Consider the following 16,338-nt stretch of genomic DNA (forward strand, 5'->3'; position numbering starts at 1 on the left):
GAGAATACAGGCAGCATCTTTTTCCAAGGGTACAGATGGCTAATTCCAAAGGGCATCCTTCAAGGTGAGTTGAGGAAAGATTAGGTGAGATTACAGGGGCAGGCTTTTTACACATTAGTGGCAGGGTGCCTGGAATGTATTGCTAGGGATGGTGGTTGAGGCTGAGACATTAGGGACAATTAAGAGACTCTTGGGTGCAAGGATGAATGAAAAATGAATGATTATGGAGTGTGTAGGAGGAAAGGGTTAGATTGATGATGGCGGAGGTTTATATACAACAGCACAACTTTGTGGGCCAAAGGACCTGTACTGTATTGTGCTGTTCTATGGTCTATATTAAAGCAACGAGTTGGGGACATACTTCACCAAAGAGCCAATCGAAACATAAAAATAGGAGCAACAAGTCACTCAGTGTGAGCATGCTCTGCCCTTCAATATCGTGTGCCAAATCCACTGTCCCACAGGACCTCTGATCCACAGATCCCAACATTCTGTGGAACTCAGCCTTGAATATAAAGTAATAAGTTGGTTTATTATTGTCAAGATACAGTGAGAAACTTTGTTTTGCATGTCATCCAGAAAGATTTCATTATAGTGGTGTGTTGAGGCAATCTAAAAAAACAACAAAATGCAGAGTTACGTGGAGTTATACAGTTCCACAATCACAATATACCGAGTTACACAGAAAGTGCAACGCAACTGGAGAACAGGGTGCAAGGCCATGGCAAAGTATATTGTGAGATATTGTGAGATCAACAGCTCATTCAGTAATCTTATAACGGTAGGGTGGGGTCTTTGATCGTGTTGGTTGCTTTACAGAGGCGGCGAGAAGTATTCATGGAGGGGAGGCTGGTTTCCATGATGTGCTGAGCTGTGTCAACGTGCTTAATGACAGAATGACCACTGCTCTCTGAGGTACAAAATGTCTGCATAAAGCTCAGCTTTCAATGACCAACCTAAGCCACATCTCCACCCTTTCAGCATATATTCTACCTTCAGCTTTCAATGACCAACCTGGGCCACATCTCCACCCTCAGCTTTCAATGAGTTCTCCTGTCCCTATTCCAAACTCCAGAGGTCAAAGGGAACATCAGACATTACCATCTGCTTTGGCCCTCTCACAATACATAAAACCTACAGTGAAATGTCAGGTCAGCAGAGAAGGACATTGGCTGCAGTCTACCACCACGGCAAGATCGTGTGTGTCCAGGACAAAGAAGTGGGCAGGAACATCATTTGTACTCACCATCTATCCTGCACGCTGCCTATTCCACAGGCTCCTTTCTGGAAAGTGCTATAAGGCTAGTAAAACAAAAACTTCAGGCCATCTTAAAAGTTTCTGCTCCCAGTTAATCTGATCAGCCAGTCTAGTTAGCCTATCACTGTAAACAATGTAAGCCGCTGTTTATAATGCCGTTTATATTGTAAATACATGCTGGAAGTTATGTATTTATCCACATTTTATCCCATACCCGTCCTTTAACCCCTGATGTTATTTTTATGATTCTTTGTTATTTATAATTGTTGAATGTTGTTTTTGTTGCATGTTGCACTCTGACCAACACACCACAGCAAATTCCCAACACATGTAAATGTAGCCGGTGAATAAAGTTGATCCTCGATAATGTCTCTTCAGGGAACAACATCCTCATTCTGAGTAAAAACAGGAAGCGCAAGGTTGTGAAAAAGAAAACAGATTTAATGTCTCAACTGTAAGACGCTGCTGGAACCCTCATCCTCGGAGTTAGTCTTGGGAACTGAAACTGCACCACGTCCAAGATGGGGAATTCCTTATTTGGGTACAGAAGTCTCAAATGCAACCAGCACTCCAAATATGGTGTCATCAAATCCTCAGCAGGATCTTGTTATTCCAGCCCATGTACAGTATTGTAAAGGCCAACGTCCTTTTTTGCCTTTCTCGCTGCCTGCGTAATCACTGAATGAGAATGAAAACACCCGGATCCCTCTGTGCACCAGAGTATTCTAGTGTCCTATTCTTTCTCCCAAAGGGGTCCCCTCACAATTACACATTGTGCCACCTTCTTACCCCTTTGCTCAGCACTCTCTTGTGTCCTCCTCACAACTCACTTTCCCCATTTGATCTCGAGCATCGGATAAAGTGATCTCGAGTATCAAAGTCAGGTCCTTATTCGATGCTGACATGCCCAGTTATGTCTTCCTTAATGATGGATTCCAGCACTCTTGCTGACAAATGATGCCAGGCTAACTCTGTTCAGACAATTATATCCTCTATGTTTCTATGTTTCTATGTTTCTCATCCTGCCAGAGGCATTTAAATCAGCTGGATGTCTTGCAAAATCTGGAGAATTTAGAAATAGCATAGCAAATGCCCCCGCCATGTCTGCAGACACCTCCTTTCCGGCTCAGACAGAATTTTACTACTGTTCTTTAGTGATATCTTTTGGATTCCTTACAGTTCTCAGACCCCAGTCCTCCTCCATTCATTTTCTGCAGATGACAGACATAAAATATTCTTAAGAGTCTGGGCTATTTCTTCTAGTTTCTGTCATATGTTTGCCTGACATTGTCTTTATAAGATCTACATTAACTTTTACTCTTAAATACTTTCTCCCCCTGTCATTGTGTCAAATGGTTGTTGTGATGTGTGGTGTAGTGGATAGACGGATGGATGCCATCATTCCTCAGCGTTCATTCATTTGGGGCAGGATGATAGTGTAGCGGTTAGCGTAACACTATTACTGCGCCAGCGACCCAGATTCAATTTCACCGTCTGTAAGGAATTTCTACATTTTCCCCATGACAGCATGGGTTTCCTCCCTCATTCCAAAGATGTAGGAGCTAGTAGGTTAATTGGTCACATGGGTGTAATTGGGTGGTGAGGTTTGCTTGGCCGGAGCGGCCTGTTACCATGCAGTATCTCCAAGTTAATAAAATAAATAAAATGGTTGCTTCCAGTAGAACTCCAATACCTCAAGCATGCATTCCTGGCAAAACTATGGGTTACTTATTTTAATGTAATCATCAGCCTAACTCCCTCAATTACATGGAAAACTTCTGTTACCAGAATGTGTCCTTGCCGAGAATTTTGAATTCTCATTTCTTATCCACTGACAAACCTTTTAGTACAATTTCTGTATGCTCCCTTCAGTTTAATTTTAATTTCAAGGCTCCAGTCTGGACCGATCTATACCTCTTTCTCTTAAACTGTCCACAGTGATCATTTTCTGACAGAACACAGAAGTATTGCTACAGAGAAGGGAGGCGGAACAAAATTAAGATGGTGCTAAGCGGTGACTCCTTAGCTTCCATCTTCGGAAAGAACTCTATTTCCATCTTTAATATCTTTATTTTTCCCTTTCAGGGTTCTTTTGAAGACCCTGACCTGGAGTTACATGCTGACTTCGGTTCTTTGCCAGAATGGGACCCATTCTCAGGGTTTCAGGACTGGCTGTTGTTCGGCACGCCAAGCGTTCGTACTGAGAGTCTGGCTCGGATTCGGAAGTCTAAGATCTCGGGGCTCTGGAGACAGGCGGATCGAGGTTCAGTGTCATGGCAGGAGACCCCTGTGTCATCGGGGGAGTCAGAAAGTCTACTGCTGTGGGCCCGAAGACCTGGGATCTTTGTGATCTTCAGACACAGAGCTCGAAAAAAGCGACATAACGGACTTTTAACATTGTAAACCAGTGAGTTGTTTGTTATGTCTCCACACTCGCTGGGAAAACGGAGACACCACCTTCTCCCTTATTAGGGAGAGAGAGAACCTGTGGTATGTCGAATACTGGGTGAAATGCAAAGCCTTTGGGGTAACTGCAAGTCTGTGTCTTTGCTGTTGCTTTGTTCACACTTGAGTGTTCAGTGGCAGTGCCAATGCTTGTTTCTTTTTGCTGGTGGGGGGAGGGGGGATTGTTGCTCGCTGACGCTTACACACAGGAGGGGAGAGCCGGGGGGGGGGTGGTTTCTTGAGGGTTCTTATGTTTAACTGTCGTTCATTCTTTGGAGCACTTCTCTGTTTTCATGGATGTTTGTGAAGAAAAAGCATTTCAGGATGTATATTGTATATATTTCTCTGACATTAAATTGGACTTCTGGACCTTTGAACTTTACAGAATGCTGATGAGACTGCATCTACAGAGTGTTAGATCCAACTGTTCAGTTCTTATTTTCTTTGAAGTTTAACAATTCATTCTCTGCTTGTAATTTCAATGGCTCTTATATCATGTAACAGTTTAAAATGCTTCTTAGTTGTCACAGTATGCATATACAAGTTCAGTATGGCCCTTAGCGGTAATATTGGTATAATTCCGTAAAGTTCTGGAAGCTTCCCTTGGTGCAACATTACATGAAAAAGAACTTTCTCATTGGTTAACTCTTACTGACAAAGTTGAACGGAATTTTCCTTATCTATGCAGTAAAAGAGCTGCACCATGAGGCAGTACTATCTTAGTTCTCCCTCTCTTCAACGAGTAGACCTCTATCTTTCGATCTTTCTCTTTGCTCTATCAACGCTTACTAAAATGATTGTGAAGTAACAAATTTTGTGCCTCTTTCCTGACTTCTCAAAGAACCTTGGTTTAAAAAGTCAGAATCCAACAATTGGCGTAGTTGGTGAGTATGGTGGCGAAGTTTAAGAACTCGGAACATTCGCAATCTAAGTGAATTCAATGCTCAACAAAAGGGGTAAGAACATCCTCTGTTCTCATTTGTCTGAGAGAAAATTTTTTCTACCTTCAATGCAACAGAAAGAAGTAGGATTGAGAAACCACTGTGTTGTAATTTTGAAAACAGGTCTGTAAAAATAAAGGTAAACCAGTAGAGCTCTCTGCAAACCAGAAGAGTACGGATTAAATATGAAAGCTAGTAGAGCATTTAAAAAAAGTTGTACAAGCAGCAGTGTACAGACTTAAAAAAAAATTAAATTCATGCAGGCCAATAGACTGCATAAGAAAATGTTAAGTACATGCAACCTTGCGGAGCACGAAAAAAAATTAAATTTGGGTTGCAGGACAGCCTATTAAAATTTTGGCTGCCAACTATTAATAGCTCGAGATCACAGTCAAAGTAATATAAAGTGTATATGAATTAAGATTGAACAAAAATAATGGACAAAGCTATGAAACCTACTAAGAGCACTTAGTACATCTCAGTTTGATAAAAAAATTAATTAAAATATTCATACAAAAAAATACCAACAATGTTAAGTTTATTAAAGAATAAGAAGGCATGTGATAAAATCCAGAGAATTACTGAGGGAAAGGAAAAATCTGAAATGGCTGCTAGGGAGTTAGAGGTAAGTCCATGTAGTTGGCTTGATTGAATGTGCGACCAAATGAAAGAGCTAACGGAGTGAGTAAATACTTTTACTAGTCAATTGGGAAAGAAATGCAAAACTTGCGATAAACTACAAAAACGGTACGGTAGACGCAGTAAAAAGTCTAAAGAACAAATCTCTGCATTAACCAAATGAGCAAAAAAAAGACATTAATCGAATTGAAACACATTTCACGGAACTCAGAAGCAAACTGAAATAATATGGAAAAATTGAACAGGAACTTCAAGTGGACAGTCCTGCTAGTGATGCTACCAGTGATGTTTCTTCTAAAGCTCTACCTTGGAAAACACCTTCGACGTTTAACAGTCTCCTAAGACCACAACACCTTTTGAATTCTGAAGAATCACAGACTAAGTTGGATAGTCCTCCAAGACAATGATACCATCTTAACTCTGAAGACCTACAGGATAGACATGATATGTACTCTACAGCATCCCCTAGTGACTCACATGAGAATGACAGTGATGAAACAATAAGATTGAAAGCAATGTCACAACTTGCTCCAATAAAGACTAACGAAGTGAAGACACACACGACTGAAGATGAAACCACTGCTAATCAATATATTGACAAGATAGTGGCAGATCCATTAACTATTGCTCAACCACTCAACAATCTGCTGAAGGCTGTAGCTGCTGAGGCGACCCTTAATGAGGAACAACTAAAAGCCATTCAAACTTTAAAGGGGGCATTGTGTACTGCACCAGCATTAGGAATCCCCAATACAGGAAGACCTTTTGCCCTGTATGTCAATGAGAAACACGGCCTCATGATGTCAGTCTTAACTCAAGAACATGGAGACTGACATCTTGTTGGTTATTATTCTGCCAAAGATCTGTGCCCTCGATTATTGGGAGAGGAATTCGAATGACTGGATGGACCGTTGTCTCTGGGACTGAAGTGCTGATATCAGGAAGCATGGCTCCTGGTTCCGCTGCACAACAGGCAGAACCAAAGACCTAATTGAAGACATTTAGTTGGCAGAAGGGAAATCAGCTAATATCTACACTGATTCTTGTTATGCTTTCAGAGTTCTTCATAACTTTGGAAATTTATGGAGATAAAAAGGATTTCTTATGGCTGTAAGAATCCCAGTCAAGATTGGCTAACTAGTACATGAACTTACAACAGTGTCAGAAGTTGTTGAATTAAACTGTAAAAGCCACTCCAAAATGACTACAATGGAAAGCAGTGGAAATGCATTCGTGGATGAAATGCAAAATGGGCAGCATGGGAAGGAGTAGCAGAAGAAATAAAAGTACTCAGAACGTCTGTAGTGAGACCAGTGACTAGAATTATGGAAACAAACTCTGTATCATAGGAGAACATACAAGATATATGAGGGATGCAAGCTCGATGCTCTGGCCAGGAAAAATAGATCTGGTTGGTAAATGGTCGGAGCCTAAACAGTGATGGAGAACTAGTCATAGACGAGTAACTCCAACTATGTTTCTGCCTTATATGGCACATCAGATACATTCCCTAGGGCACATTGGAGTGGACAAAATGATTGATAGATTCTCCCAATAGTGGTGGAATCCAAAGTTCATGGGATAAGCTCAACAAATGTTTGAAAGATGCATAACATGCTAGAAAACAAATCCTGGAAAAGCTACCACAATTAAGTGCTCCTGCCCCACCTGGTCTATTTTTACACTTACCAGTGGACTACATTTCTTTGCCATGTGTCAGGATACTCAGATGCACTAGTAACAGTGGACAAGTCTTCAAGATGGGTGGAAGTTATTCCAGCAACGAAAGCTACCACCACACACTCAGCAAAAACTCTGATCATGGACTATGTTCCTAGATGGGGATTGCCATGTCACATCGACTCTGACCAAGCAATACATGTCACTGCGCGGATTCGTCAGGAATTATGTTGACTGATGAGCACTGAATGGTCTTTTCATTGTCCACATCACCCAGAGTCACCAGGACAAGTCGAATGAATGAATCAATGACTGACTAAGTATCATGAGGAAGGTGTACCGTGGCCTATGCCCCTTCCTATGGTCTTGTATAGCATCAGAGCAACCCAAACAGGAAAACGAAACTAAGTCCATTCGAGATGGTAACAGGACATCCTGTGCCACTGCCCTCAATTTCAAGGAGGCTGATGTACATATTCTGGTGGGAGGTTAATTAACCCAAGCTGTCCAGTCTGCATCGCAACAGGTTCCTGCTGCTTGGAGTGATCCATTGGAAGGATGGCACACCAGGGTCCTGGTGCCTGGGTCTTGATTAAGAAACCACATAAGGAACCACTGGGAGCTCGGTGGGAAGGTCCTTTTCAAGTGCTGTTAATTACTAACTCAGCAGTGAAGGGAGAAGGCAAAACTAAGTGGATACATGCCAGCCACTACAAGCGAGCTAAAGTGGAACCTGATGCAGACAATAAGCTCTGTGATCAATGTGCCTATAATCTCTTGACCCTGTGCCTACACTTCTGGCTACAAACAATCCAGAAGACCTCAAGCAAGTTGACAACTACTGGACATTATGAAGTTCATTCTAATGTTATTTGTTGTTATATTTTTGCCAGATATCCGACAGAGTGATCAGCAGCACTGGGGCTCCACAGGGGACTGTCTTGTCTCCCTTACTCTTCACCATTTACACCTCGGACTTCAACTACTGCGTTTTCTGATGACTCTGCCATAGTTGGATGTATCAGCAAGGGAGATGAGGTCGAGTACAGGGCTACGGTAAGAAACTTTGTCACATGGTGTGAGCAGAATTATCTGCAGCTTAATGTGAAAAAGACTAAGGAGCTGGTGGTAGACCTGAGGAGAGCTAAGGCACCGGTGACTCCTGTTTCCATCCAGGGGGTCAGTGTGGACATGGTGGAGGATTACATATACCTGGGGATACGAACTGACAATAAACTGGACTGGTCAAAGAACACTGAGGCTGCCTACAAGAAGGGTCAGAGCCGTCTCTATTTCCTGAGGAGACTGAGGTCCTTTAACATCTGCCGGACGATGCTGAGGATGTTCTACGAGTCTGTGGTGGCCAGTGCTATCATGTTTGCTGTTGTGTGCTGGGGCAGCAGGCTGAGGGTAGCAGACACCAACAGAATCAACAAACTCATTCGTAAGGCCAGTGATGTTGTGGGGATAGAACTGGACTCTCTGACGGTGGTGTCTGAAAAGAGGATGCTGTCCAAGTTGCATGCCATCTTGGACAATGTCTCCCATCCACTACATAATGTACTGGGTGGGCACAGGAGTACATTTAGCCAGAGACTCCTTCCACCGAGATGCAACACAAAGCGTCATAGGAAGTCATTCCTGCCCGTGGCCATCAAACTTTACAACTCCTCCCTTGGAGGGTCAGACACCCTGAGCCAATAGGCTGGTCCTGGACTTATTTCCTGGTATAATTTACATATTACTATTTAACTATTTATGGTTTTATTACTATTTATTATTTATGGTGCAACTGTAACAAAAACCAATTTCCCCCGGGATCGATAAAGTATGACTATGACTATAATTTTTTCTACTCATAATTGATACTTGTGAATATCACATGAATTCGCTGATGCTGTTAATGCCTCTAGCTGTTAGGTATGTCAATTTATACCAAACACTTCAAAATATTCACCAATGCTGGCCATTCCTGCTGATTCAGAATAAACATGTGCCCTCTTTATTAAGAATTCCAGCAATGGCAATATGACATTATGCATATGATTCATTATTCTTGAAGGGAACATAAATGTACGATGATCATGACCCCCACATACTGTCTTAAAGTGGATCATGTTAAGTGCGCGTAACCCTCAGGTTTGGCCGGCAGTGTTAGTCTAGGGAAGACAGTCCCTGGCCTCGCCAAACATGTGAAATCTGAGGTGCAAAACCTTTTGTTTTGGTGGATGTTGCGTGATGTGTTCCCCCGTTACAAATTAGTACCACAAAATAACAGACAGTACAGCATATGCAATTCAACTATTTAGCTTAAAAGGTTGTCGCCTGATTCTGTGAGACCTCCGTAACCCCTCATCACCTCTTCATGTTCCAACACTACTGGGGATATTTCTGGTCTACCTGGTGAGACCTCCCTCGGTCTATCACTTGTGTCCACCTGCAACTCGGACCCCTCTGTCCCTTGGCTAAGCCCCGTTTCATCCCTTTCAATGTCTCGCTGAAACTCAGGCTGTCCACTGATAGCGCCCCGCCCCCCCGCCCCCAATTTCACCTGACTCAGCGTGAAGAGGGTTGGGAGTCTCTTCCTCAATCAGTAGGGAGTTAGTAAAAGGCAGCATATACCAGAGCCCTATGTCCTCATCCTCCGAATCAGTATCCCATTCAGGGGCAGGGGCCGATCTAATCTCTCCTACTGTTGGTCTTTCAGTCATCCTGCGTTGCCGCAGAGTTCTCTTACGAGGTGTCGGCTCCAGGTCGGGCTCTGGGTCAACCTGCACCTCTTGCCCCAGAGGCAGAAGGTGGTTCTGATGGAGAATCTTGACAGTCCATTCCCGTCTTCTGGTTTCACCCATAAAGCTGGTAGGTTTGGCATCTGACTCTCCACCACATCGGGTGTAGCTGCCCAGCGGTCAGCCAACTTATGTTTTCCAGGTAGCCTCAAATTCTTTATGAGGACACGATCTCCCTGCATGAGTTGGGAGAACCTAATCTTTTGATCATACCTCCTCTTATTTCCTTGATTCTGCTTGGAAATTGCGATCTCAGCTAATTCATAAGCCTTTTTCAGCTCCCTTCTCATAGCAGACACATATTTCAGATGTCTTCGGTTGTAGGTCTTCGTCGCCAGTCCCAAAACAAAGGTCGATGGGCAACCTCGTCTTGCGCCCAAACATCAGATAGTATGACGAATACCCGTTAGCTTCATTTCGGGTACAGTTGTAACAGTGGATCAGATGTCCAATACATTGACTCCACTTGTTCTTCTTGCTGATCTCCAAGGTTCCGAGCATGTTTAGCAAGGTCCGATTAAACCTCTTTGGCTGGGGATAAGGTGTGGTCCTCGACTTCTCGACTCCAAGCATACTCAGTAACTCATGTATGGGCCTACTCTCAAAATCCCGTCCCTGATCACTAGGTATCCACCTGGGAAGGCCATAATAAATAAAATACTTCTCCCATAACACTTTGGCCACCATAGACACCCTCTGATCCTTGGTAGGGAAAGTTTGTGCATATCAGGTATAGTGATCCATGATGACTAAGACATTTGCCATGTTGCTGGCATCTGACTCTATTGACAGGAAATCCATACACACCAGGTCAAGGGGCCCCGCACTCTGCAAGTGGGACAATGGCATGGCTCTTGTAGGCTGCGTCTTCCTCCATAAGCATCGAATGCATGACTTCCAGTATTCTTCGACCTCTGGCTTCATTTGGGGCCAGTAGAACTGATCTCTGAGCAATCCATAGTCATCATGAAGTGACTTCGACACAGTCCTCCGATATTTCTCAGGCAGAGCAAGCTGGGAACGCTGAGGCCTATCCAGAAGCGACATAACCTGTATAGGATCTGGTTCCTCAACTCCAATCTGGGCCATTCTCTCAATAATGGAGGCTCTGCAGCATGTTTTATCTTCTCCACTTGGGCCATGTCTCTCTTTTTGACCGCTGACCAAATGGTACCAATGCCCAGGTCATCTCACTGAGCAGCTGCCACATCCCCAGGACTCAATTCTGGTAACTGGTTGGGCTTCATTACAGTCAGCTTACAGGAAGCTTGTGGAATGGTGCCGTCAGAAGCTCCAAATTGATCTACCGCTCGATCCTGCCCTTGCCTCCCTCTGCCTTCACCGTGATGGAAAACTAGCACACGGCTTTCACTCCCGGGGCAGGAACACTCTCCCGTTCTTTGTCCCTGTCCAGCCCTTCACACGCACGTTGGGACAAAGCATCATCATCAACGTTCCTACTCTCTGGCCGATACTTCAGGCTGAAATCATAGGCAGACAACGCCGCCAACCACTGATGGCCCTGTGGCATCCAATTGTTGTCCATTCACACCTCAAACTTGGCACCACAGAGCTAGTCACTCAACTTATTGGTTAAGACAAATGTAGGTCCCCTACAGACAGAAACAGGTGAATTGATTATGGGGAGCAAGGACATGGCAGACCAATTGAATAATTACTTTGGTTCTGTTTTCACTAAGGAGGACATAAATAATCTTCCGGAAATAGTAAGGGACAGAGGGTCCAGTGAGATGGAGGAACTGAGGGAAATACATGTTAGTAGGGAAGTGGTGTTAGGTAAATTGAAGGGATTAAAGGCAGATAAATCCCCAGGGCCAGATGGTCTGTATCCCAGAGTGCTTAAGGAAGTAGCCCAAGAAATAGTGGATGCATTAGTGATAATTTTTCAAAACTCTTTAGATTCTGGATTAGTTCCTGAGGATTGGAGGGTGGCTAATGTAACCCCGCTTTTTAAAAAAGGAGGGAGAGAGAAACCGGGGAATTATAGACCGGTTAGCCTAACGTCGGTGGTGAGGAAACTGCTGGAGTCAGTTATCAAGGATGTGATAACGGCACATTTGGAAAGCGGTGAAATGATCGGACAAAGTCAGCATGGATTTGTGAAAGGAAAATCATGTCTGACGAATCTCATAGAATTTTTTGAGGATGTAACTAGTAGAGTGGATAGGGGAGAACCAGTGGATGTGGTATATTTGGATTTTCAAAAGGCTTTTGACAAGGTCCCACACAGGAGATTAGTGTGCAAACTTAAAGCACACGGTATTGGGGGTAAGGTATTGATGTGGATAGAGAGTTGGTTGGCAGACAAGAAGCAAAGAGTGGGAATAAACGGGACCTTTTCAGAATGGCAGGCAGTGACTAGTGGGGTACCACAAGGCTCAGTGCTGTGAGCCCAGTTGTTTACAATATATATTAATGACTTGGATGAGGGAATTAAATGCAGCATCTCCAAGTTTGCGGATGACACAAAGCTGGGTGGCAGTGTTAGCTGTGAGGAGGATGCTAAGAGGATGCAGGGTGACCTGGATAGATTAGGTGAGTGGGCAAATTCATGGCAGATGCAATTTAATGTGGATAAATGTGAAGTTATCCACTTTGGTGGCAAAAACAGGAAAACAGATTATTATCTGAATGGTGGCTGATTAGGAAAAGGGGAGGTGCAACGAGACCTGGGTGTCATTATACACCAGTCATTGAAAGTGGGCATGCAGGTACAGCAGGCGGTGAAAAAGGCGAATGGTATGCTGGCATTTATAGCAAGAGGATTCGAGTACAGTAGCAGGGAGGTACCACTGCAGTTGTACAAGGCCTTGGTGAGACCACACCTGGAGTATCGTGTGCAGTTTTGGTCCCCTAATCTGAGGAAAGACATCCTTGCCATAGAGGGAGTACAAAGAAGGTTCACCAGATTGATTCCTGGGATGGCAGGACTTTCATATGATGAAAGACTGGATGAACTAGGCTTATACTCATTGGAATTTAGAAGATTGAGGGGGGATCTGATTGAAACATATAAAATCCTAAAGGGATTGGACAGACTAGATGCAGGAAGATTGTTCCCGAAGTTGGGGAAGTCCAGAATGAGGGGTCACAGTTTGAGGATAAAGGGGAAGCCTTTTAGGACCCAGATTAGGAAAAACTTCTTCACACAGAGAGTGGTGAATCTGTGGAATTCTCTGCCACAGGAAACGGTTGAGGCCAGTTCATTGGCTATATTTAAGAGGGAGTTAGATATGGACCTTGTGGCTAAAGGGATCAGGGGGTATGGAGGGAAGGCTGGTGCAGGGTTCTCAGTTGGATGATCAGCCATGATCATACTGAATGGTGGTGCAGGCTCGAAGGGCCAAATGGCCTACTCCTGCACCTATTTTCTATGTTTCTATGTTTCTATGAATCTTCTTTGAACCCTCTCCAATGTCAGCACATCCTTTCTTAGATAATGGGCCACAAACTATTCACAATATTCCAAATATATTAGGAGTATATAAGTATATAAATGGTAAAAGAGAATCGAGGGTAGATATAGGACCAATAGAAAATGATGCTGGAGATATTGTAATGAGAGACGCAGAGATGGCAGAGGAACTGAATGCGTATTTTGCATCAGTGTTCACAGTGGAAGACATCTGCTGTATACCAGACATTCAAGTGTGTCAGGGAAGTGGAATATGTACAGTGAAAATTACGACTGAGAAGCTTAATGGTCTGAGGGTGGATAAATCTCCTGGACCTGATGGAATGCACCCTTGGGTTCTGAAGGGAGTAGCTGGAGAGATTGCGAAGGCATTAACAATGATCTTTCAAGAATCGGTAGATTCTGTCAATGTACCAGATGACTGGAAAATTGCAAATGTTATTCTTATTTAAGAAGGGTGGGAGGCAGCAGAGAGGAAACTGTATTTCTGTTAGCCTGACATCAGCGGTTGGGAAGTTGTTGGAATCGATTGTTAGGGATGAGATTACGGAGTAACTGGAGGCACCTGACAAAAGAGGCTAAAGCCATCATGTTTTCCTGAAAGAAAGATCCCGCCTGACTAACCTCCTGCAATTTTTTGAGGAAATTACAAGCAAGGTAGACAAAGGAGATGTAGTAGAAGTGGTATACTTAGATTTTCAGAAGACCTTTGACAAGGTGCCACACATGAGGCTGCTTAGCAAGATAAGAGCCCATGGAATTACAGGGAAGTTACTAACATGGGTGGAGCATTGGCTGATCGGCAGAAAACAGAGAGTGAGAATAAAGGGATCCTATTCTGGCTGGCTGCCGGTTACCAGTGGAGTTCCACAGGGGTCAGTGTTGGGACCACTGCTTTTTACGATGTATGTCAATGATTTGGACTATGGGATTTGCCAATGATACAAAGATAGGTGGAGGAGTGGGTAGTGTTGAAGAAACAGAAAGCCTGCAGAGAGACTTAGATAGTTTAGGGGAATGGGCAAAGAAGTGGCAAATGAAATACAATGTTGGATAGTGTATGGGGTGCACTTTGGTGGAAGAAATAAAAGGGCAGACTATTATTTAGATAGGGAGAGAATTAAAAATGCAAAGATACAACGGGACTTGGGAGACCTTATGCAAGATACCCTAAAGGTTAACCTCTAGATTGAGTCGGTTATGAAGAAGGCAAATGCAATGCTGGCATTCATTTCTAGAGGTATAGAATATAAGAGTAGGGATGTGATGTTGAGGCTCTATAAGGCACTCGTGAGACCACAATTAGAGTATTGTGTATGGTTTGGGCTCCTTATTTTAGAGAGGATATACTGACATTGGAGAGGATTCACAAAAGAGTCACAAGAATGATTCCAGGAATGAAAGGGTTACTGTATGAGGAACGTCTGGACGCTCTTGGGCTGTATTCCCTGGAGTTCAGGAGAATGAGGGGGGATCTCATAGAAACATTCCGAACGTCAAAAGGCCTGATCAGGTTAGATATGGCACAGTTATTTCCAATGGTAGGGGAATCTAGGACAAGAGGGCGCAACTTCAGGATTGAAGGACGTCCATTTAGAACAGAGATGTAGAGAAATTACTTTAGTCAGTGGGTGGTAAATCTGTGGAATTTGTTGCCATGAGCAGCTGTGGAGGTCAAGTCATTGAGTACATTTAAGGCAGAGGTAGATAGGTTCTTGATTAGCTAGGGCATCAAAGGGTATGGGGAGAAGGCAGGGGAGTGGGGATGACTGGAAGAATTGGATCAGCCCATGATTGAATGGCGGAGCAGACTCGATGGGCCGAATGGCCTACTTCTGCTCCTATATCTTATCCACCACAGCCCATTTCAATGCCAGAAACTCAAACTTGTGCGTGGGATAGTTTTTCTCAGAGGGTGACAGACTCTGGCTGATGAATGCAACAAGTCTCAACCCGGTGCCCTGATCCTGATACAGGACACCCCCTAAGCCTTCTCTACTGGCATCTGTATGCAGTATGTATGGCAATCAGGGGTCCGCAAAAGCCAGAACAGCTCCTTCAGCGACTGAAAGGCCTCTTCGCATTTCGCATCCCACCTTGGTCCAAAGGGATCTGAAGGGCTAAGATACTCTTTACCTTCCTCTCCTTTCCCAGGGTGTTACATAAATATCATCTGCGTGATTTAGGGAATATCATATCTGACCTTATTCATGTCTTATCCTGGGATGTATCCACAACTTGAGTTCACGATAAAGCTATCAAAGCTTTTCATGTGTTCAAGCCTTTTGCTTGAGTTCAGAAAGTACCATTCCAGTTGGGCATAGTCCACGCAGTTACACTTTACATTGTCCTAAATGGAATAATGTTGCCAGAATTTTTATTGACAATATCCATCAGAAAAATAATCAATAAAAATTCAACAAGGCTCTTGTCAAGTAATAAGAAATAGCTAAGATCATGAAACAATGTGTACTTTTTTGTACAGAAATGAAGCTTATATCTCCCTTCCACATAGTTGGTTAGGATCTTGTTATTTAGGAAATGTTTCCCTGCTATGAAACATACACACACCTTAGCTTTACCTCCTGAGTCTCAAGATAAATGAGACAGTTAAGAAGGAAGTCATTTTGCATCAATTTTATTCCCATTTTATGGTGTTGGAAGGGGTATAATGTCACGAACCCCGTAACAGGTTAAAGAACCAGCAAAAATGGAAAACACTTTGGAATCCAGTATTGCTATTAACTAATGGTATTTATTAGTTACTACGCAATACAGTAATATAAATGCAGATATATCAAACAGATTAGCAATATTTATACATAAGTAAGTATATCAGTAAGTGTGGAAGTATATGAAAACCAAGCTTCCTCAAGTCTAGGGGTAAATAGAGTTCATGGTATTGCATTGAGTAGTGATGGAGAAAGAGAGATATTTAATTCTTCTGGTTAATTAATGTGAGATGGTTGTAAGCCAAAGGCAAATGTTGTGAGAAGGCAATTATGCCCATATTCCACGACAGCAATACAGAATAACAATAATGGTAGGTTTTATCTCCAAAGTTGTTCCACTCCACATATGAAGTATCACCAACAGTGATCTTCAATGAATATCCTTTCAACACAAGTGGTACCACACCCAAATTCAGCT

At 43.2% G+C, this 16,338-nt stretch overlaps 1 protein-coding gene across 5 annotated transcripts in view; it reads right to left on the reverse strand.

Annotated features, from left to right (window-relative positions):
- Positions 1–16,338, reverse strand: part of cacna2d2a (calcium channel, voltage-dependent, alpha 2/delta subunit 2a) — a 1,072,053-nt gene that overhangs the window by 548,450 nt on the left and 507,265 nt on the right. The gene's annotated exons all lie outside the window — the stretch shown is intronic.

Source organism: Mobula hypostoma, chromosome 15, assembly GCF_963921235.1.
Source record: "Mobula hypostoma chromosome 15, sMobHyp1.1, whole genome shotgun sequence".
In the NCBI taxonomy this organism is placed as follows: Eukaryota; Metazoa; Chordata; class Chondrichthyes; order Myliobatiformes; family Myliobatidae; genus Mobula; species Mobula hypostoma.